The 22,346-nt window shown below is 39.3% G+C and overlaps 2 long non-coding RNA genes across 2 annotated transcripts in view; one reads left to right on the plus strand and one right to left on the minus strand.

Annotated features, from left to right (window-relative positions):
* Positions 1-7,269, minus strand: part of LOC103092853 (uncharacterized) — a 29,686-nt gene extending 22,417 nt beyond the window's left edge. The window contains exons 1-2 of the long non-coding RNA XR_459942.3: positions 7,161-7,269; positions 5,489-5,678 (exon numbers count right to left, since the gene is read on the minus strand). This is a non-coding gene — a long non-coding RNA (uncharacterized LOC103092853). The remainder of the gene's footprint in view (positions 1-5,488; positions 5,679-7,160) is intronic.
* Positions 7,270-7,328: 59 nt separating this feature from the next.
* The window catches only part of LOC103092967 (uncharacterized), a 70,486-nt gene continuing 55,468 nt past the window's right edge, over positions 7,329-22,346 (plus strand). Inside the window, exon 1 of the long non-coding RNA XR_459943.2 lies at positions 7,329-7,519. This is a non-coding gene — a long non-coding RNA (uncharacterized LOC103092967). The remainder of the gene's footprint in view (positions 7,520-22,346) is intronic.

The following is a 22,346-nucleotide window of genomic DNA, read 5'->3' on the forward strand; positions in this document are numbered from 1 at the left end:
GGGATCTATGCATAAAATCTAGAGGAAAGTATATTTCAGCTGATATGTGGGGTATGGAAGACATTTTCTCCCTCAGAGTTCCTTTTACCAATGAACCACACCAAGTCCAAACTCGAATAGAAAATGAGAAATAAATCCAATGAAAATTGACGTCTGAAGCAGTTGGGGTTTGGGTAACCAAGCTGAAAAACCACAACTGAAGTCTTGTTCAGGACTTGTCTTTCATTCCCATGACAGACAGACATACCCATAATCCCTTCTATGAGCTGAGTGACCATAGAATTCTCCATCTAGACAGGGAAGGACTCCTGACGTATTGCATCCAGCTCTTGCCCCCCACACTCTAAATCCCACACTATTCCTAGACATATTAGAAAGAATATCTCCAAACTGCAGAAAATAGTCCCTTTAAACTCATTATGTTTGAAGAAGAGCTAGAAATTTGCCATTAAATAATCATAACGTTTGTTGGAGGCCACTCTGAGATGCCAAAGCAATCTATAGACTAAGGGGGCTGGACCAGATGACCTCTGGATTCTCCTTCAGCTCTAAACCTGAACTTTTACCCTCTTGCAGCCTAAAGCATATTCAATGTACAAAGCAAATATCTTTTTCTTTGCTCCTTTTTATACCTCCTGGGAGAGTTTAGCCCTTGGGAAAAACAATGCACAATAACCGTTCTGAGGATAAAAGAAAGTTTAAACAATAATTCAACAGCTGATTTACTCTGAGTAGCCATGTTTTAACTTGGCATGCTTCTACTGTATTCAGGAATTGGTTTAAAGGAAACATGTTCACTGCAGAGAAGAATAAGGCAGGCCAACCATGATCAGATATGGAACTGATATTATGCCTATTAAATATGAGGATTAGCTGGCTTCAATATAGGCTGTTCTGGTTATTATGTTAATTAAATTTAAATTATTATTTAAATTAAATTCAATTAGATTAATTTAATTAGATTAAATTAAAAGTAACGTACAAGAAACAGACCAATTTCTTCATTATCATTCTGTGAAGTAGAGGGGGCAAGGATTCCTGCGCCCATTTTACCAATGAGGTATGTGGAACTCAGAAAGGTGAGTCAATTTATCTGTAGCCATGCTGCTAAGAAATGTCAAGTAACAAATGTGAGATTGTAGATGGATTGGATAAAACCTGTGTGCTGTGACTGCAAGAATCATCCTCTTACCAGAAATAGCCTGCTGAGAGATCAAAGAAATGGAGGTACTGAGGCTCTAAGTCTCTATTTAATTCTGATCTCAAAGGGATGCTTCCACCATCTTAAGTCTCTGGTCCCAACTAGACATTCTGTTGAGAATATAGACCTCCTGCCCCACTAAAATAGTGTGATGAGATTCATTTTCAGGGAAACACCCTCACAGAAAGATCTGGTCTTGGTGACACCAGGCAGGTTTGAAAAGTTATACCCCAAGGCTGTTATAATTAACATTCTCCAGCGACTGTATATGAATTTATAATTATTTATCAGCAAATGTTAGAGAGGAAATCACATGATCACCTGGCCATGCCCAGTTAATCTGAGTTTGCCACCCTGGTCTCCATTTGCTAGCCAAACATGGCTGAGACAGCATGAGCCTCCAGCCTAAAAGGAGAGCCAAGAACCAAAAAGCCAAAAAAAGTGCTTCCCACTTCCTCAGTCCCTTCTTTTAGAAAGCCTTTGGCATCACTCTTTCTGAGTTTCTCTGGCTAGGCAGACTTGACCTCAGTCCAGGTCAGAGCCACATCTTCTAGATTCCAGGAGTCACTTGGGACTAGAGGGCAGCCTTTTTAGAGAGTCCAGGGAGCCATGAGACTTCTGGCATCCTCCCATAGTGCACAGGTACATCAAGTCAAAGCCTGAGGCTGATACCAACCAAAATGGGTTTTCAAAAGGAATAGTGGGTATCATTTATATTAAATTCACACAGGGTTAAAACCTTAAGACATTTTCCTCCTCTCAACTACCTGATTTTCTGTACCTAATACTCAACTTCTCAAATAAAAAATATTTCTAAGTAGCCTTACCTGATGGGTTCCTTTTGTCACCTGCCCTAAAGCTGTGTAAAACCATCCATATATGTATGTATTCCCTTCTGTTCTGCCAAGTTGCTAGCCACTTGGCAAATGGTCAGCAGCTGATGCTAATTCAGCTTTTTTGCCTTGATTCTTAACTTATTGACCTCTAGCCAAATAGAACTTTATTGTTGTTCAGTTGTTTCCATCAGGTCCAACTCTGTAACCCACTTTGAACTTTCTTGGCAAAGATACTGGAGTGGTTTGCCATTTCCTTCTCCAGCTTATTTTACAGATGAGGAAACTGAGGCACACAGGGCAAAGTGACTAGCCCAGGGTCACACAGTGAGGCCAAATTTTAATTCAAATATTCCTGACTTACTGAATTACTTTCCAGGAGGATCTTGGGATCTCTGAGCTGAGAAATTCCCCCAAAAGGCTCAAAAAATCAGTTGCACAATACAAGAAGGAGAAGTCTGGATGAACAAGAGCTCATGCCAAAAGGGTCTGGGGGAAAGAGGGGGAGGGACTAGACAGCTACGGGCTAAATAAGGGTCTAGAGTCTAATGTCACAACTGAAAAATTAATGACTTAATAGAAGCAACATGGCTGGATGGAAAGAGAGGAAGGAATCTGGTCAGACAACAGCTGGAATATTGTTTATGGCTCCGAGGACCACGAGTTAAGAACGAGCCTGGCTAATATGCCAAACCAAAGCTATGAAAGAAAAAGGCAGGATGGTGAGAGAAGTCACAAAAGGCCAAACAAGAAGCTGAAATGTTTAGAGAGAAAAAGAGAAGGCTTTGGTATGATGAAGTGGGGACTTTTGTGTGGATAAACGATTAGATTTGCTCTGCTTAACCTAAGTGGTCAGAAGTAGAAGCAATTGAGGGAAGATAGAGAAACTCTAGTTTGGGCTTAAACTATAAAGGACTGTGCTTCAGATCTACTTATTAACTAGGTTGGTCATTATTAATACTCTATTAATTATTATGTGGCATTCACATAAACCAAGGAGAATTTCACCATCAAGGAGACTGAAACACATGAAGGGCAGAATTTCTCACTGTGGGCATTTCAAGCAGATCATCTTTTATTTGGAGGAGAAATTTCATTGAGTAAATGGTTTATAGTCTACGCATTTCTGATTTGATTCTACAATCACTCATCTTATAGCCAGAAATTAAAACTGTCTCCTATCACCCCAGTTCTTTATTCCTTCTGACTTTGGAGAAGAGCTTGAGGGGATCTTTCGCCAATGACCTGAAAGTTACCCTCCTCTCCTGACAGTCACTGTCTCTCACTGTGTCATTTAATGCCCATTTACATTAATAGCTGATATTTGCAGAATCCTAACCAGGAACTGCTGTGCTTAAGGCAAATAGCACAAAATGTGCCCTTTTTAAAGGGAAGGAGAAGGGGGGGAAGACCCATGCAAGGAAGATTCTCTCATAAGCAGGGAAGCATAGTAGTATTTCAGAGGAGCTCAGCCCAGCCACTATGTTTACTTCCACTTTTAACTATTTATTCTTACTAACCAGAAGCTAAATACTCTCATTTCTTTTTTTTAATTTTTTAATTTAATTAATTGATTTAGGATATTTTTCCATGGTTCCATGATTCATGTTCTTTCCCTCCCATCCTCCCACCCCCCTTCCACAACCAATAATCAGTTCCACTCAATTTTACCTGATTTATTGATTAACACCTATTTCCATATTATTAATTAAATACTCTCTTTTCTATGCTGCCAACAAACTTCAAGTGGTGTCAGTGCAATTTTTATTCCCATTTTAGAGATGAGAAAACGGAGACTTTCACTAAGGATAAATCTCACCATCATATAACTAATAGTAATTGGGGTCAGAACCCAAATTGACAGAAAACCAAATGTTTTCATCTAAGCCCAGTGACTTTCCAATGTACCACTTATATTTTGTCTTACAAATCAGTTCCCTCAATTTTATTCTCATGACACCATGTGTTAAGAGTAAAATTAAGGTTGTTGACTGAATATATTATATTAGTGGTCACCAGGGATTAATTAAATCCCAATAAAATACTCAAGTCAGTTTGGGATTTTTATGGTGGTTTAATTACAATAGAAGGAAGAAATTAAGAAGAAGAAGAGGGTAAGGGTGGGAGATTTTTCTCTGGCCTGGAGTAACTCAAAGGGAGTTCAGAGGCCTCAGCCAAGGGGCCTTCTCAGAAGATTAAATCTAGCTCAACTTCCAGCCACCAGGCCTCCTCCAAGATGAGGGGCCTCCTAGGAGGATAGTGCTTTTCAGGAGGGCGAGGAAAGGAGGAATCAGCCTTACCACTCACCAAAGTCACTCAGGGAAGACGCCTCACCTAAACCACACTACAGAGCCAAAACCCACAAGCATGACAAATGCTGCCCAGAGCTCTCTACATCACCGAGAGAGCACAGGAAGTGACATGAAATATATAGGCAGTTCTTTACATCACTTCCTGCATCTCACATGTACCAATGGTAGTTTAATCTTGGTTTAGGACAGACCAGGGAGTCAGTCAGTTGTTTCTGATTTGTCACTTGCTAACCCATGCCGTTCATAGGCCATCCTCCTCTATAAGTAAATCCTTAAGTGGGGGTGTAGACATTCCTGGTTGCTAAAATTCTAAAGACTAAGCAGGGTGGAGTAAATCTAAAATTCACACATGTCTTTGTTCTTTGAGAAATGTCAATCTTTACTATTCTATATGAGGAATCAGTATATTTTATCAAACACTGCCTAGGCCATAGCATATGTAATACACATAATATGTACAGAAAAATGTATATTATATATGTATATTGTATATAAATATTTGTTCAACAAAGCTCATATAAAGCAAGTCCAAGGTAGTAATATCATGGGAGAGAGTGTTAGCATCTGGGGGAAGGTGGGAAAGTCTCCCGTGGAAGGTAACATTTGAATTAAGCTTTGAAGGAAACATAGTAATTCTCTAAGATTGAGATGAAGAGGGAAAGCATTGGGGTCATGGAGGATAGCCAGTACAAAATGGAAATGGGCAATACAGTACTAGGTAGAAGAACAGCAAGTAGATCCGTATGCCTGGGCAAGATAGTTCATGGAGGGGAGCAGGGATGTGCTGATTAATAATATAATTAAAATTAATGTAATATGTATAATATAAAAATAATAAATGAATTAACAACTAATATTTACATAGAGCTATGTGCTAGGCACTATGCTAAATTCTTTACAAATATTATCTCATCTGATTCTCACAACATCCTTGAGAGTCAGATGCTATTATCCCCATTTTACAAATAAGGAAATTGAGGAAAATAGGATTAAGTGATTTACCCACAGTTATACAGTAAGCAGATGTCTGAGACCAGATTTGAACTCTTCTGATTCCAGATCTAGCACCCTACCCAAGTATTTCACCTAGCTGTCCCGTTTGTGTTTAACTGGATTTCTGGGGCATTGGGAAATGTACTCACCACTCACTTTGGGGGTTGATCTGTATTATTAGCGATTTCTCTATCACTTTCTTGAGTCCAGGCAATCAACAAAATCATAAATCAAACACTAATTGGTAGCATTTGTCAGTTTCAAAGGGGAAGCGATTATAACTCACGCTGAAAATTTAGCATCAGCTCTCGAGAGCCATGAGCTGGTTCCAGTATATCCCTGGAGGGAAGTAATATGTAAGAAGGCTGGGAAAGTATGCTCTATCAACCAATCAATCAATCAACAAGTATTTATTAGTTGCATTCTATATGCCAGGCACCGTACCAAGTGCTAAGGTTACAAAGACAGAATAGGACACAACCATTCTATTACATATTCTAGCAGACACAGATGCTGTGTTAGTTGATTGTGTCCAACTGGTTTTTTCTCCTTCTGGTTTTATTTCTGGATCACAAGAGATACTTCTCTGAATAGAGAACATATTTGGAAATGGAGGTCATATAAAATGAAAAGCTATCAGTTAAAAAAAATTGAGAAAATAAGCTTCTTGCCCTTAAAAATGTTATAGGCTGAGGGCAGCTGGGTGGCTCAGCTAGATTGAAAGCCAGGCCTGGAGACAAGAGGTCCTAGGTTCAAATCTGGCCTCAGACACTTCCTAGCAAGATGACCCTGGGCAATTCACTTAACCCCCATTGCCTAACCTTTACTACTCTTCTGCCTTGGATCCAGTATATAGTATTGATTCAAAGATGGACAGCAAAGGGTTTTTTTTCAAGTTATAGACAAAATATGCAATCACAAATGACTCCTAGAAATAATTTGGTCCATATATTTATAGCCTTCTAGATACAATTAATGGTACAGTGAATGGAATGCTGAGCCTGGAGTCAGGAAAATCTGAGTTCAAATCCAAGTAGCTGAATGATGCTCAGTAAGTCACAACCTTTGCCTCAGTTTCTTTAACTATAAAATGGAGATTTAAAAAAATCTACCTCCCAGGGTTGTTGTGAGAATTAAATAAGATATTTGTAAAAAACTGGGCACAGTGCTAGCCCAGAGGAGGCTCTATATAATGCTTCTTCCCTTTCTTTCATGTTTCTCTTCTATTTACCAATCGTATGCCTTCCTCTTCTAGACATCCTCAAGCTTTCCTTGCTAGACAAAGAGTTAGAAGCTACAAAGAGACAGATTTTGGCTCAGCATATAGAAATGATTCCTAACAATTGGCACTGTCCAGAAATAGAGTAGAAACCCTCTGGAGGTAATGAGTTCTTTGTCCTTAGAGTTGGAGGCTAGATGACCACTTGCTGGAGATGCCATGAGGGAATTCATGCTACAGAGTAGGCTTAGATGGTTTCTGAAGTCCCATCCAACTCTTGATTCTACATTCCCCAAACCATAAGCTAATGGAATATAGATTTTTGTCTGAGGCCAGTTTAAAGTCCCCCCCACCCCACCCCCCTAAATAAATCAAAGTTGTTTTCTGAAACCTAATGAAAATCATGTAGAAAGGAGAGGGCTGAGTGTTTAGCTCCTGTTGTTTGGTTTTAGTTAGACCCTTTTCTCCAGCTTTGCTCCATCGTCCTGCTTTCTTTACACCCTGGATACAGGCGTCAAGGCTTAGGTTCTCATTTTCATGCCCATTCTCTTCCAATACCACCATGAAATTGCTGTCTTATTTCTTCATGGTGTGAGGATTACCTTGGCTTCCCAAAGGCCATGACAGCCAATCCAAGTCCTGATGGGTTCTGCCATCCAGGAAAGGCTTCAGCCATGGGCCAGATGGCTACTAGTCTTAGGGAAATGCCAGACAATTGCATCCCCTGGTGATGAGGCTTGTTGAGGTTCTATTTCCTTATTGATGGAGAATTCTATACTAGGAATTCTCTAAGCTGGCAAAAACATAGGTAGGGACTAATGACGATACTCCTGGTGGTGGTGGTGGCAGGAGTGCTGAGGATGAGATGATGACAGTAATTGTGATGATGATGAAGATGACAAAGGTTATATTTTTATAATACTTGGCTTTTATCCACCCGTTTGATCCTATCAGCAACCCTGTAAGTATTGTAAATATTATTGCTCCTGATTTACAGTTGACAAAACTGAGGCTCAGAAAAACTAAGTGACTTGCCCATGGATACCCATCTGGTGCATGTCAAAAGAAGGATGTGAACCCAGGTCTCTGATATACAGACAACAGAGCACAATGAAAACAATAATGGCTTTGGAGATGGAGGAGCTGAGTTCAGATTCTACTTCTGTTTCTGACAGCCTGCATGGCCTTGGATACATCCTTTAACTTCCCTGGGTCTCATTTTCCTCTTTTGTAAAATGAGAATATTGGACCATACAGCCTCTGAGGTCTCCTCTACCTCTAGATCTGATTTAATGATCATCTGATGTGATTATAACCTCTTTAAGTCTCAGTTTCCTCATCTGTAAAATGGACTAGAATATTGGACTCCATGATCTCTTAGCTCCTTCCAACTCTAAAGTCTCTATTCTATGACTGATATCCAGTCCAACACTCCCTCTATTATATTACCCTGCCTTTCTAAGGCAGAGTCTGACTGAAGGGCAAAGACACCAAATTCAGAGCAAATAAATGCCACTTGAAAGACTTTTATTTGCTTTTCTTTTTAAAATAATGTGCAATGGGGGTATCTGGGTAGCTCAGTGGATTGAGAGCCAGACTCAGAGATGGGAGGTCCTGCATTCAAATGTGGCCTCAGACACTTCCCAGCTGTGTGACCCTGGGCAAGTCACTTCACCCCCATTGCCTAGCCCTTGCCATTCTTCTGCCTTGGAGCCAATACATAGTATCAATTCTAAGATGGATGGTGAGAATTTTTAAAGAAAAGAAAATAATATGCAGAGATTGCAATGTTCTACATATACATGTATACACACATTTCACATATAACTTATATGTAATATCTTTGATATAAATTGTCATCAATATGTGTTTTATACCCATAGGCATATATGATTGTTAGATACAGAAAGTGTTAGCATGTGGGTTTTGTACATGTGTGTACATATATGCAGACATATACACATACACAGACATATTTGTTTACATTGCCCCCAGAGCTGAGGCCATGTCAGGTCAGGCAAGGGAAAAAATCCTTCCAAAGTGAGTGACACAGTCCTGTGCCTCGTTCCTCCCAAAGGGTACAGAATTAGATGCTACAGGAAGAATACGTGCAGGGTGCTCAATCAAAAGGCTGACTAACCGGATGACCAGGAAGCCGCCAGAGACAGGCAGTAAAGGGGACAGCCAGGAGCCAGGAGGAGGGAGCCAGGAACCCTCACAGTACAAATGCAGGAACCCTGTCTTAGCTCCAGACAAAGTCAAAATGTCTTCAGTGGCTAAATGTGTTCATGAGAGACATCCTTTGGCAAGGTGGAGCTCAGGGAGGTCCAACTGAGCTCATTTGCCCCTAGTCTAAGAAGGGTGTTTTCCCATTCTCTGGGTATTCCTGACTTTGTGCTTTGGGAAGATATTTGTCACCCGGTATTTTAGGGCAAGAACTGATACTGAGATTTCATTGGCGTATGGAATGACCTCTGCTAGGACAGATCAGTGCCTTCGCCCTATCGGGGTCCCTGGGAAATTAAGTGACTTGCCCACAACTACTATGTATCAGAGAGAGAACCCAAAACCAAGGCTGGTTTCCCATATGGCACACCATGATACTCTGCCATGAGTACTATTTTCCATATATTATAGATGAGGAAGTTGAGGCTATCAGAGTCATATCCTTAATTAGTGACTGAAGTCAGATTTGAACCAGGTCTCTGTAGATTTTGAAATTAATATCCAAATACTCCAAGTATTATATTTAATGAGATTTATTAATATTAACTTGAAACAAAAGGAAAGTAAAAGGCTAAGGTCAAGAGTGAGCTCACCCAGCCTGGCACGTGGGGGAAAAAAAGTGGGGAGGAGTCACCGAAACTTATATACAAATGTGAACATGCAACATGGTGGAAAGAGGAGAGGAATTCTGGGAAATACAAAAGGAATTCTGGGGAACATAGGATCAAATGGATTAAATTTGTTCATCCATAGGTAAAGACTAAGGAGAAGTTCCCAATCTCTCCAATTCATTGAAACTCCACCCCAAACTCAAGCAATTGAACAATATTATTTAAATAAGTTTAGATCACTTACTGGAATTCTAGGTAAATAAAGTCCCACCTCCTGCTAGAGGGAGAAGGATTTTTAATTTATATCTCACATATACATATTATATACATATTCCACTAATTTTTATTTTGTTTTTGACAGTTTCATGAGTTGTCACAGCCAAAAATTTAATCACTTTCTTATCAGTTTTATGCTAATGAGCCTTTACGAATTTATCCAAGTTAGTCCTTGGATGACAGACACATAGCTTACAGCTATGTAGAAGCATCCCCCACCCCCAATGGGAAAAGAGAGTTTTTTGAGGGGGAGAGTGATCAAGAGAGAGGTTGCCAGCGCCAGACAATTATTCCTACTCCACTTAAAACAATTGATAACTGTAAAATCTTCATCAGAGTTCTCACCATGTCAAGGAATGGGGAGGCAGGGATAAAGTTTTTTTTTATTAATATAAACAATTCCTAGCCATATGACCCTGGACAAGTCACTTAACCTATTCCCCCCCCCCCCCATTTTTCTTCCTTGGAACCAATGCACAGTATTTTTTTTAAAGAATATAAAAATTGTTGTTACATGGAATTGAGGAAAAAATAAAATAAAATATTATTAAGAAAATAGATAAAATAAGTGTTAAGATCCTATGCCTAAATACTCTAAACAGGCAAGAACACATATCTACTAGAAGCAACCAATCACTTCTGTTGTATCAACTAGTGATAGAATAGGCTTTAGTCATTGATTAGTTTAGATGTCTTTGAAAGCCATTTGATGAAGTGGAGTTATGTTACTCATGGAGTCTATTTAGATTGGTCCAGGTCTTGGTTACACCCAATGGAGCTGTATAAAACCAGGAAGCTAGTTTGGAATGAGGAATTCAAGCATCTAAAAAATCATCTAGGCAAACCCCTGAGATAGAATCTCTTTGTAAAGAGGAGATGGAGTGGTAGGATTGCTCAGCATTGGTCTCTTCCCTCCTCCTTGATCAGAGAAAGATCTTGGGAACATAGAATGCTCAAAGGATTGGGATTTCTTACTAGAATCCTAGCAGCACCCTAGGGATAGCTGGGACTGATAGCATAGTCTGAATCAGGAAGTAAGAATAGCCTGAATGTGATAACAAGGATCTAAAAGGAGCCCAGAATAAAAAATAATACACCATACCTAAGGAATACCTCAGAAGTATCCCTTACGAAGGAAAGAAAAGGACTGCCATTTACCAGAAAGCTATGAGGTGCCCACTTGGCACACTAGCCCTCTAATTTTGAGCCCTTCCCCCCCCCAGATTCTGGATGTACATGTAAGGGAGGATGAGATGTTCCGTGCCTACTTTCTCACTCTACCACCTTTGTAAATACCACTCACCAAAAGCCACTTAAACCTAGCTGACTAATTCATATCAATGGATAATTATGGAATGAAATACACTGGTGAGGGCTCAAGAATTATAGGACAGTCCCCAGCATTCCATTCCCTCAGCTTTAACCCGAAAGCTCTGGGGCCATACATTATTAGCCACTCTCTAAGGACCCAATCTATCAGTGCTAGTAGGGGTTAGGAGAATAGCTCCAGGCTCCTCCTTTTTAAGTAGAACATGACACAGTCTGAATTCTACTAGTATTACCTGAAAAAATCCAGAGTCCCTTAGAGTTAGACAATGGAGAATATGCTTAATGTATTGATGATTTGGTGCCCCCAGGATTTCCTAGAATACTATCTACACATAAGTCCATATGTACCCCTATATTAAAAAAAACATTTGAGTAATAGCTATGAACACAATTATTCTACTCTATTCTTTTTAATTTAATTTTATTGATTAATTTAGAGTATTTTCCCAGGATTACAAAAAATCATATTCTTTTCTGCCCTCCCCCAAGCCCTTCCCATAATTCCACTGGGTTTTACATGTGTCATTGATCAAGACCTATTTCCACATTATTGATATTTGCACTAGGGTGATCACTTAGAGTCTATATCCCCAATCATATCTCCATCGACCTATGTGATCAAGCAGTTGTTTTTCTTTTGTGTTTCTATTCCCACAGATCTTCCTCTGAGTGTGGATAGTATTCTTTTTTACTTTAATTCTTTTTTGAATTTAATTCTTTTTTTAATACAAGTCAGAACAAATTAAATGGGTATATAGAGGCACGTGCCTAAATATATCTTAGAAATAAATCCAAAAAGAGTTTATATGAGAGAGTCAGCATATGTGTTTCAGGATATGAATACTGTTTCTGCGATAGGGAATTTTCATCATGGAATACCCTGTACCTCTGAACAAGATAATATGACTGCAACTTCCTCAGCTTCTGGATTCCCAGCTAAGGAGGCAAGTACAGATGTTGATGAAAATTCCATCCAAAAATTTGGGATTTCATCAGCAGCTGAGAACTTTCTTCACCTAAATATACTGAAAATTCTCTATATCTTACCTACTACTACTACAAACTAATGTATTTGAGGCAGGGAGAAGTTAAATTAGTAGTGAATAATTGTTAATAAGCCTTTATTATAAACTTGGCTAAAAGTAAGCTATAAAAATACACACACGGACACACATGCACACACACAAATGGGTCCCACCTTTAAAAAACTTACAATGTAAGTGGCAGCTGGGTATCTCAGTGGATTGAGAGCCAGGTCTAGAGATGGGAGGTCCTAGGTTCAAATCTGGCCTCAGACACTTCCCAGCTGTGTGACCCTGGACAAGTCACTTGACCCTCATAGCCTAGCCCTTACCACTCTTCTGCCTTGGAGCCAATATACAGTATTGACTCCAAGATGGAAGGTAAGGGCTTTTATAAAAAGAAAAGAAAAGAAACTTACAATGTAATAAATAAGACAACATGAAAACAATGTACAAACAAGCTCTATACAAGATAAATTGTAGTTAACTTAATGTTACAGAGATAGTAAGTAAGGGACTTAGCATTTGAACCTGGGACCTATGATTCCAATGCCAATGTTCTATCTACTGTCCTGAAAGCTTCTAGATTCCATAGAAAGTTTCTAGCTTTCCACAAGAGAGTCTCTACATTCATTTTTATCTTTTTGGGGAGCATCACATCTCAAAAAGTGTGAAAATCTACCATCTTTGATCCAAAGAGATGGACGTTGGTGGTTGAACAATCAGTGAGAGGGAAGGAACAGACTTTCCTAAGAACCAAAGTGGCTAAGGGAAGATTATTCAATTGGAAGTCAGAGGATCTAAATTCAAAAACCAACTCCTCTACTTGCTACAGCAGAAAGAACCCTGGCTCCAGAGCCAGAAAAAGTGAGTTCAAATTGTGCCTCTGAGACTCACTGTCTTTGTGGCCATGTGTAAGTCATTTAATAACCAGTCTCCTCATCTATACAATGGAAGACTTGGAAGAGACGACCTTTGAGGATCCTTCAAGATCAAAGACCCTGTGATTTCATGACACAGTGCATCATTACTTGAACTAGTTACTTAATTCTCCTTGGACTTAATTTCCTTATCTGTAAGATTAGGAGGTTGAACTAGATGACCTCCATAGTCCTGTAAAAACTTAGATCTCCTAGGCAACTATGTGGATCAGTGGATTAAGAGGCAGGCCTAGCAACAGGAAAGACCTGGATCCAAATGTGGCCTCAGACACTTCCAAGCTGTGTGACCCTGGGCAAGTCATTTAACCCCACCATTGCTTAACCCTTACCACTCTTCTACCTTGGAACCAATATACAGTATTGATTCTAAAACAGAAGGTAAGGGTTTAAAAAAACTTTAGATCTCTCATCCCCTGATCCTGGCCTCTAGATACATTTTAAAGACCAAATAGATGGGAGGTCTAATATTAGGCTAATGACCTTAGAAGGATCTCCCTGCCCTTGACATAGTTCTCATTTACCATTGCTACTGAGTCAGGAATTTTCTAAAAAGCTCTGAGCTAGAGAACTATAGCCACCAACTCCTTTTCTCCAAGTCAGCCCTAGCCCCTGAAAAAATATCCCTACTTGGGAGAAGGTTCATTTGATGTTAACTCCAGCCTGTTCTTTCCTTCTGGCACAAATTCTGCCTCCCTGCTCATGTGGGGATTCTGGAGAATGTTTTGAATCCAAGCAACATGGGAGGGAGGGTGGTGTTTTTGAAATGATTTTATTTTATTGGCCCCCTAGTTACAGCAGCAACAAAGGCAGCTGCCTTTGAAAGCAGCCAGAACCATGGTGAGGTAAAGACTGCAGGCTGGACTGACAGCCCACACTGAGAGCAGTGGAGAAGTAATAGGGTTCCACCTGTCAGCCTCAATAAACATTTATTAAGCACCTACTATGTGCCAAGCACTCTGCTGACTCCCACAACCTGTCTTCCTGTCTCCAGGTCCAGAACTCCATGCTCTTTGATATCCAGCCCAACAATCACATTTTAACGATGCTCTCCCAACCCCTCACTCCCCTCTCTGAAGTTCATGAGAAAGCAGTCAATCAACTAGCATTTATTTAGATGCCTACTCTGTGCCTTGCTCTGTGATAAGCTCTGAAGCTTGAGGCCCTCATAACACCCACATAGTAACAGTGATGTGAGTATGAAAAGAACAGTTGCCACCTTGATAGCAAATGATTTTGCCATGTCTCTAGAGTGCTGATGCCCAGGGTGAAAACTCCCAGCTTTGAGTAAGTGTCATGTAATAATAATCCCCATCTTTGAGGCTGCTTCATGTAGGGGAAAGAGGATTGGACTTAGCAGAAGCTGGGATCTAAATCCTGGGTCCCCAACTAATTAAGTGACTTTAGGCAAATCATGCCTTAGCTCTGCATCTCGATTTCCTGATCTGTAAAATATTGATGATATCTGATTTATCTACCTCACATAATGGTAATGAAGAATAGGTGATATTGTGAGGACTGCTTTTTCTTCTACTGGTTTAGTTCCTATATATCAAGGAGAAAGACTATATAGCCTTGTGTCTGGAATCTGGGTCTGTGATACCATCTAGTCTGCTGTATTTTGCATTTCCCTTGTCCTTGGGAATCCCAAGAAATGGCTTCCTTTTGAAACAGAATTTGATGATTGGATGAAGGGGAGAAGTATCCTTTTCAGGTATACATCCTATCCACTTGTGAGAAGGGGGAAGGATGGATAGGTGGTTGGACCATCTCTTAATTAACTACTACCAATTAAAGATTATTGGGATGTTTAAGGAAGGGGATGAATAATGAACTCCTAAAAATCTACTGAAGAGGCTAACTAACCCAGCGCCAAGTTGTCCCTGGTTGTAAGAGAGCCATGGAGACCTATATTGATTTATCAGTTATGTTGCTGCCTAACCAATAAAACTGATATAATCAATAAACTTATATTCTTACCCAAAACTCAATCTCTCAAGATAATTTTAATCATAATAATATATTATAAAAACATGGTAAAATAATGGACAGTCATACACAAATGTGTTATATTATAAAGTCCAGCTTTTGACAGTATTGGGTATCTATAGCTAATATTAGTACTGAGTACCCCAATGCTTACTTTGGAGATGCTGAAAGTATCGGAAGGAAATTCTATCCATGTCAGAGGCACATTGATTTAGAGCTGGCATCGGATCTAACTGGGTTTGAATCCCAGCCTTGCAATTTAGGACCGTATGACCTTGGATAGTCAGTCACATAATCTCTCACAGCCTCCATTTCCACATTTGTAAAATGAAGAGACTGGACGAGATGATCTCGAGAACTATGACCCTATGAAGTCAGAGGGCAGTCAAAGAACTGATATATTATAAGGCAGAGAGAGAGGGTTCTAGATATGAATCCTAACACTGAGGGCAGCAGTTAAGATGAAATTGTGGACAGAATTAAATGAAGCCTGGGCTGAGAGCAGAGTACTCATAGGGTAGGACTGAGTCTAAGCCGGTGGCATTATTGCATGGGATTGACACCAACAAAAACCAAACGACAAATTAAATAAGTCAAGTCTATTACTCCAAGACCTTTCAATTGGGTCTGCCATTGTTCAACACATCCAACAAATGCCAGAGTCCTTACTCATTATCTTCATGCCTGTCCAAACAACTAGAATAGATGTTCATTCTCTTGAGTTTAAGCCTCCCATTTTCCCATTCATAGTCTTATGGCATCCAGTAGGTAAGTCAGACAACCCATCTATTGTTGTCTTTGTTACCTAGCCTGCCTGGTGTCTTTTATAGTGATGAACTCTACCCTATATGTTGCCAACCCTGGCCTTCTGAGGAGCCCTTATCTGGTTTGTGATCTCTCAGAGAAACTGTCCATCATTCCTTTGAATGTGAGTCAGCTGAACCCACGTTTCTGCTCTTGGCTTTACTGACTAGCATTTGAATTCATAGATCATTGTGGGAAGCTGGTGGTTCTCATTGGCCTACTTTGTATGGATTTGCTAAAACTAATCCAGCCTGCTTTTCATCTTCTGCTCCATTCTCCACTCTTTCTATCTCTCTGCTAAAGTCAATGAGTGACAGACTCAGCCCAATAACTTCTCAGTCATCTACTATTTACTATGTTGAAGTTATTCTGTGCTTGTCAAACTTTTTGGCTTGGCATTTCCTAAAAACAAGTTCTTTATACATCACTTTAGAAATCTACAAATTAAGTGGTATATAGAATATGTGAAAATTAAATTTTCATATACCATATTAATTTCTATTTAATGGGACTGGATTAGAAAGAATTTTGTGTAATTCTGTGTCTGGATTCTGGGTTAGAGACCACTTCTTACATTTGTTTTGCTCTGAAGAATTCCAAGGAATATCCTCTTTTTAACAAAATTTGATTGACAAATGAAAGCTACAAGCATTCTTTTCCTATCTACCTGAGCCCCATCATATGGAGTAGATAGTTTGGTGGACCACCCTATAATTAACTATTTACCAATCAAAGATGCCTAGAGATATTCAAGGGAGGAGTTGAATAATGAGCTCCTAAAACTCTACTTATAGACCTACCTAAGAGGGCCAATGAACATCAAGAGAGCCAATGACCTATTACTTTATTAGTTAAAATTTTAGTCTAATCAATAAATTGATATTCTTACCCATAAGCTATTCTCTCAAAGTAATCTTACCCTTAACATATGTAAGCCCCAGGAGAGCAAGCACTATCATGTTATTGTCATTATTTCTCCACAGCCTGGAATGATATAATATAGTGACTTAATAAATGCTTCTAAGAACTGAAGTAAAATATACTCTTATATTAAAGAAAACATTAATAAAAGTTTTACTCAAATAACTGATAACTAAATTGTAGGCCATAATTCACTTGAAAAAAATATCCAGCAATTTTAATGGGGCTTGATATGAATCAACAAAATGAGAGAATAGCCAAATGTGTCCAGGACTAGGAAGGAAATCCCTGTCTTTAGTTGGCCAAGACATATACATGGCACTTTCTGTTCATTTCTGAGTATTACATTTTTGAGGGGCAATGAAAAGAAAGAGAATGGCCAGAGGAGAATAGCCAGGATGGCAAAGGTCCTCATGATCATACTTCATCATGCAGATGTGTTGAAGTTACTAGGGATGCTTAAATTGGAGAAGAGAAGACTGAAGGGAAACACAGTAACTCATCTGATTAATTGACTGACAGTAGCTGTCTCAGCCCCCTCTTCCAATAGAATAACAGGTTCTTGAAGGAAGGAATGTCTTTCTTTTAGTCTTTGAATATTTAGTACAATGCCTGGCACATAATAGGTATATTCAGAAGATTATCTCATGGGTGAAGGTTTAGATTCCAGTTAGGTGTTAGACATTTATTAAGTACCTACTATGTTCCAGGCTGATGGCTAAAGTCACAAAGAAAGGCAAAAATAGTCTGTGCCCTCAAGGAGCTAGCAGTCTAATGGGAGAGGCATCATGCTAACATCTATGTACAGAAAAGTTATAAACAGGATAAACTGGAGTTAATCAGCAGAGGGAAGACACTGTGATTAAGAGGAATTGAGAAAGACTTCCTTTAGAAGATGAAATCTGGAACTCAAAGGAAGCCACAGAAGACAGAAGACAGAGGGATGGAGGGAGAACATTCCATGCTTGAGTGTCATAAGATGGAGTGTCTTGTTGGAGGAATAGCAAGGAGGCCAGGATCAGTGGATCAAAGGCATAAAAGGCCTGGAAAGGGAGGAGAGGTGGAAAGGTTATAAAGGGCTTTTGTTCATCCCATTTGACCCCCAGCATAATTGGAAGCAATGGATAGATGTTGCAATAAGGCACATTTAGGTCTGGTGACAGGAAATCTTCCTAAAAATCAGAACTGTTCAAGAGTGGAAAGGGCTTTTGATCCAGCCATACCACTGCTGGGTTTATACCCCCAAAGAGATCATAAGGAAAAAGACTTGTACAAAATTAGTCATAGTTGTGCTCTTTATGGGAGCAAAAAATTGGAAAATGAGAGGATGCCCTTCAATTGGGGAATGGCTGAACAAATTGTGGTATCTGTTGGTGATGGAATACTATTGTGCTCAAAGAAATAATGAACTGGAGGAATTCCATGTGAACTGGAACGACCTACAGGAGTTAATGCAGAGTGAAAGGAGCAGAACCAGGAGAGCATTATACACAGAGATGGATACACTGTGGTACAATTGAATGTAATGGACTTCTCTACTAGTAGCAATGCGATGATCCAGGACAATTCTGAAGGATTTATGAGAAAGAGCACTATCCACATTCAGAGGAAGAACTGTGGGAGTAGAAACACAGAAGAAAAACAACTGCCTGATCACATGGGTCGATGGGGATATGATTGGGGATATAGACTCTAAACGATCACCCTGGTGCAATTATCAATAATAGGGAAATAGATCTTAATCTATACATGTAAAACCCAGGGGAATTGCATGTTGGCTTGGAGGGGAGGATAGAAAGAACATGAATCCTGCAACCATGGAAAAAAAAATTTAAATTAATTGAATAATTATTTTTCAATTAAAAAGAAAAAAAGAGTGGAAAGGGCTGCCTCTAGAAGCCTTCAGGCAAAAAGGCTGATTAACCTTCTATCAAATTTGATGTTGAGTCCCTTTTGAACTATGAATATCTAAACTTCTTCAATAAACAAATTGAAATTAGAGTTTTTATTGGATTCCCTATGTATGTATGTATAATGCAGATAACCTGGTCAGGACTAACAGTACACTCTCTCATAAAGTACTAGTGATCTGAGGTAGGAAGGAAAAATGCTAAAACAGAACAAACTTTGGGGAGCTTAAAATTATTTTTTAAGTGATCACACAGTGCAAGCCTTTCCCAATCAACATTATTGTCTCTATTTCAATGAGGGAAGGAGGAACTGAAGCACAGATAAGCCAAACTGGGAAGGAAGGAAGGAAGGAAGGAAAGAAGGAAGGAAGGAAGGAAAGAAGGAAGGAAGGAAGGAAGGAAGGAAGGAAGGAAGGAAGGAAGGAAGGAAGGAAGGAAGGAAGGAAGGAAGGAAGGAAGGAAGGAAGGAAGGAAAGAAGGAAGGAAGGAAGGAAGGAAGGAAAGAAGGAAAACACCATACATAATGTATTGGGGACCAAGGAGGAACTTGGTAAGTGGGATCATGGAGGATTACATTGACATACTTCTACCAGGGGAAAAGAGGGAGTCATGAACAGGAATAGAGGGCTTACCCCATGAGAAGACATAGGGAAAAGGGAATACTATTTATAAGAGATGGACTAATTTGGCTAAAACATAAATGCTTACATGGGAATAATATTACTGATGACTGTAATGATAAACTGAAGCCAACTGATAAAGGGTTTTTAATTCCAAGATGAAATTTCCTTTTATCCCAGAAGCAAAAGGGAGCCAGGAGAAGTGCTTAAGTGGCATGTCCTCTTAGGCAAACTTAGGCAAGCTGAAAATCAAGGACAGTTTCTTACAATGATGAGAGCATGGGAAAGCTATAACACTTTCAATTCAACAATTTTTTTAAACAACAAATATCTCTAAAACACTGAAGGAGGTACTGAGGCTCTGAAGATGAAAACAAACCTTATATGGGCATGAATATAGGGATAGAGACAAGACCTGTGTTTTCACTGGTTAGGGAACTTCCAGTGAGGAAACTCCCTCTATCAATACAGGTAGGCTTGTTCTCTGGAATTTATATTCTCAAAGAATTACCTAAAGCACTAAGTGATTAAATGACTCACTAAGGGTCATGGCACCAGGATTAGGCCTTCCTTATTTCAAGATTACCACTCTATCTACCATGTCACTCTGCCTCTCCTAATTCCAATGTGAATAGAAGTACAAGATATTTCAAGAAGGGAAGAGCACTAATAAATAGGGACAGCTGGAAAGATTCAATAAAGAATATATCACCTGAGGTCATTTTAGAAGGAATCCTGGAAACCTACTACACATAAAGGTGAGGAGAGATATTTCAAACAAAAGGGCAATCATATTCAACCCAGAGAATAAGATCTGGCAAAGTTTGGAAATTAGAATTTAGAGATTATCCACCAGTGACTAGAAGTATTGTCTAAATTGTCTCGCCCACCTTTTGTTCCCCTGTCTTTCCTCTTACCTAATGGGTTATTAGGAAATGTGCATATTGCCATTTTTCCTTTGATCCAATAGAACACCTGAAGTACCAAGTTTGGGATGAACAGCCTACACCCCTTTGGCATGACTCAGTCCACACAATGAGTTGAGATCTTTAGAGACCAAGATAAGAAATGGATCCCCCATTTGCCTGGGAAGTTCGAAAATTGCCAAACACCAAAAAACAAAAACATACCTTGGAATTTTCTGGGAGGTTGTGGGGGAAGGGGGTAGGTGTTTTCAAACTCAGGAATGTCATAAAGATAAAGTGACTCTATTGGCTACTGGCTATGATTGAGATGATTATGAATAGGTGAGAAAGGTGGGAAAGCATTAATAAGGTTTGTCTTCAACTGAATTATTCATGAGGCAGGAGATAAAGTATCTAAGCCAAAAGAGTAAATTCATTCAATCCTCTATCTTAAATATGGCTGACTGCAGTGGGGTTTGAACTGAGTCTGGCTTTGTCAAAAATCCAAATGACATGTTTCTGCAGGTCAACTCAATGACATAGTAAAAAGAAAAACAACTGTATGTCTTTGTGTAACCCAAAGGGCGGAAGACCTAACTCTCCTGGTCCCTTTGGAGAAACAGATGCAAGGCACAAAATAATAAATAGAATGTCTAAAAGACTGTCTAAGGCACATTTTCGAAATATATTAAGGAAGAGCAACTATAAACACAAGAATGTATCCACATGGGCTGGTTTCAATGGCTTATTGTCGGGGCAGCCTTTGTATTGGCCAGATTAAAATCTAAATGGAAATGCTTCAAGATCTCCAGAGGTGAAGTCCAGTGTAACTTCCTGCTGGAAGCATTGATTGTTCACTGCCAGATGATAAAGTGATATTGAATTTCGAGATGGAAAAGCGAAGTCCTCTTGTGTTTTCCTCCAATCACCCTTGCGATTTTCATACAAATTTACAGGTTGATTCAGTGGAATTTGGAAGCACAGCTGGCACAAGAATACAATTTCAGACAGAAAGGAGAGGAGTGAAAGATTGAACTCCCAGGAAAGCTGTTAGTGTAGCCTCTGGACACGCATGTCTGAATACAGACCAGTGCATTAGTATTCGAGATGTCTTCTCAATGTACTCTAAAGAGCCCTAGATATATATTATACAGACATAAATATAATCAAATAATTTTAGAGCTAGAGAAGAGCTTCAGGATTATCTCTAGGGAGTTGAAACCTGAGGTTTGTGAATTTATTTTTGCTTTCTGATAACTATATTTCAAAAGAGTTTATTTTGTAATTGTGTGTATTTTATTTTATGCAATAAAAAAATCTTCTGGGAAAAATACATAGACTTCATTCTCTAGACTGCTAACTGACCATGAGCCAAAAAAAAAAAAAAGAGTTCCTACTCCAGTCCAAATGCTTTATTTTTCAAATATAGGTCCAAAGAGGTTGAATTGCTCAATATCGTACAGCTACTTAATGCAAAGTCAAGGATAGAACAGTTGCTTTTTAGATCTGAAAGAATCTTTATGATCCTTTAATCTAATAACCTAAATTTACAGATGAAGAAACTAAGATCTAGAGAATCAAGTCCTCTCCAAAAGTTCAAGATGATTTTCTTCCTCACTGTCTGACTGTTCCTTCTAAGTCTCCTTTGCTGGAGCTCCATGTAGGTGGCATTGACTAACCATGAGTGTCTCCAAAGCTATGATCGGAGGACCTCTTCTCCTCTCCCTTTCTACTATTTGACTTGATAATATATCAACATCTCTTGTGGATTCAGTTATGATCTCTGGAGATGATTCTCAGAACTAGCTGTCCAACCCTAATTTCTGACTCATGGCCTGCCAATTGGACATCTCAAAATGAATGCCCATTAGATATTTTAAAATGTATGTTCTGTAGATGTCAACTTGTCCAAAACTGAGCTTATTATCTTCACCCCAACCCTTTCCTTCTTTCCAACTTCCTTATTGATGCTGAGGGCACTACTACCCTCCTAATGACTCTTACTCTCCATATCCAATCAACTGCCAAGCCCTCTTGCTTCTACCTTTGAATCATATTTTGTATCTACCCCCTTCTCTCCTCTGACAGTGCCACTAACCTGGTATAGGTCCTCATTAACTCACACCTGAATTATTTTTTTAACTGTTTCTCAACTGAGAAGTATGGGGGGCCAGATTTGAACCCAATTTCAAGCCTGGCACTCTATGCCCTGAAACACCTGGACTGGATGCCATTCA

This window comes from Monodelphis domestica, chromosome 1, assembly GCF_027887165.1.
Source record: "Monodelphis domestica isolate mMonDom1 chromosome 1, mMonDom1.pri, whole genome shotgun sequence".
In the NCBI taxonomy this organism is placed as follows: Eukaryota; Metazoa; Chordata; class Mammalia; order Didelphimorphia; family Didelphidae; genus Monodelphis; species Monodelphis domestica.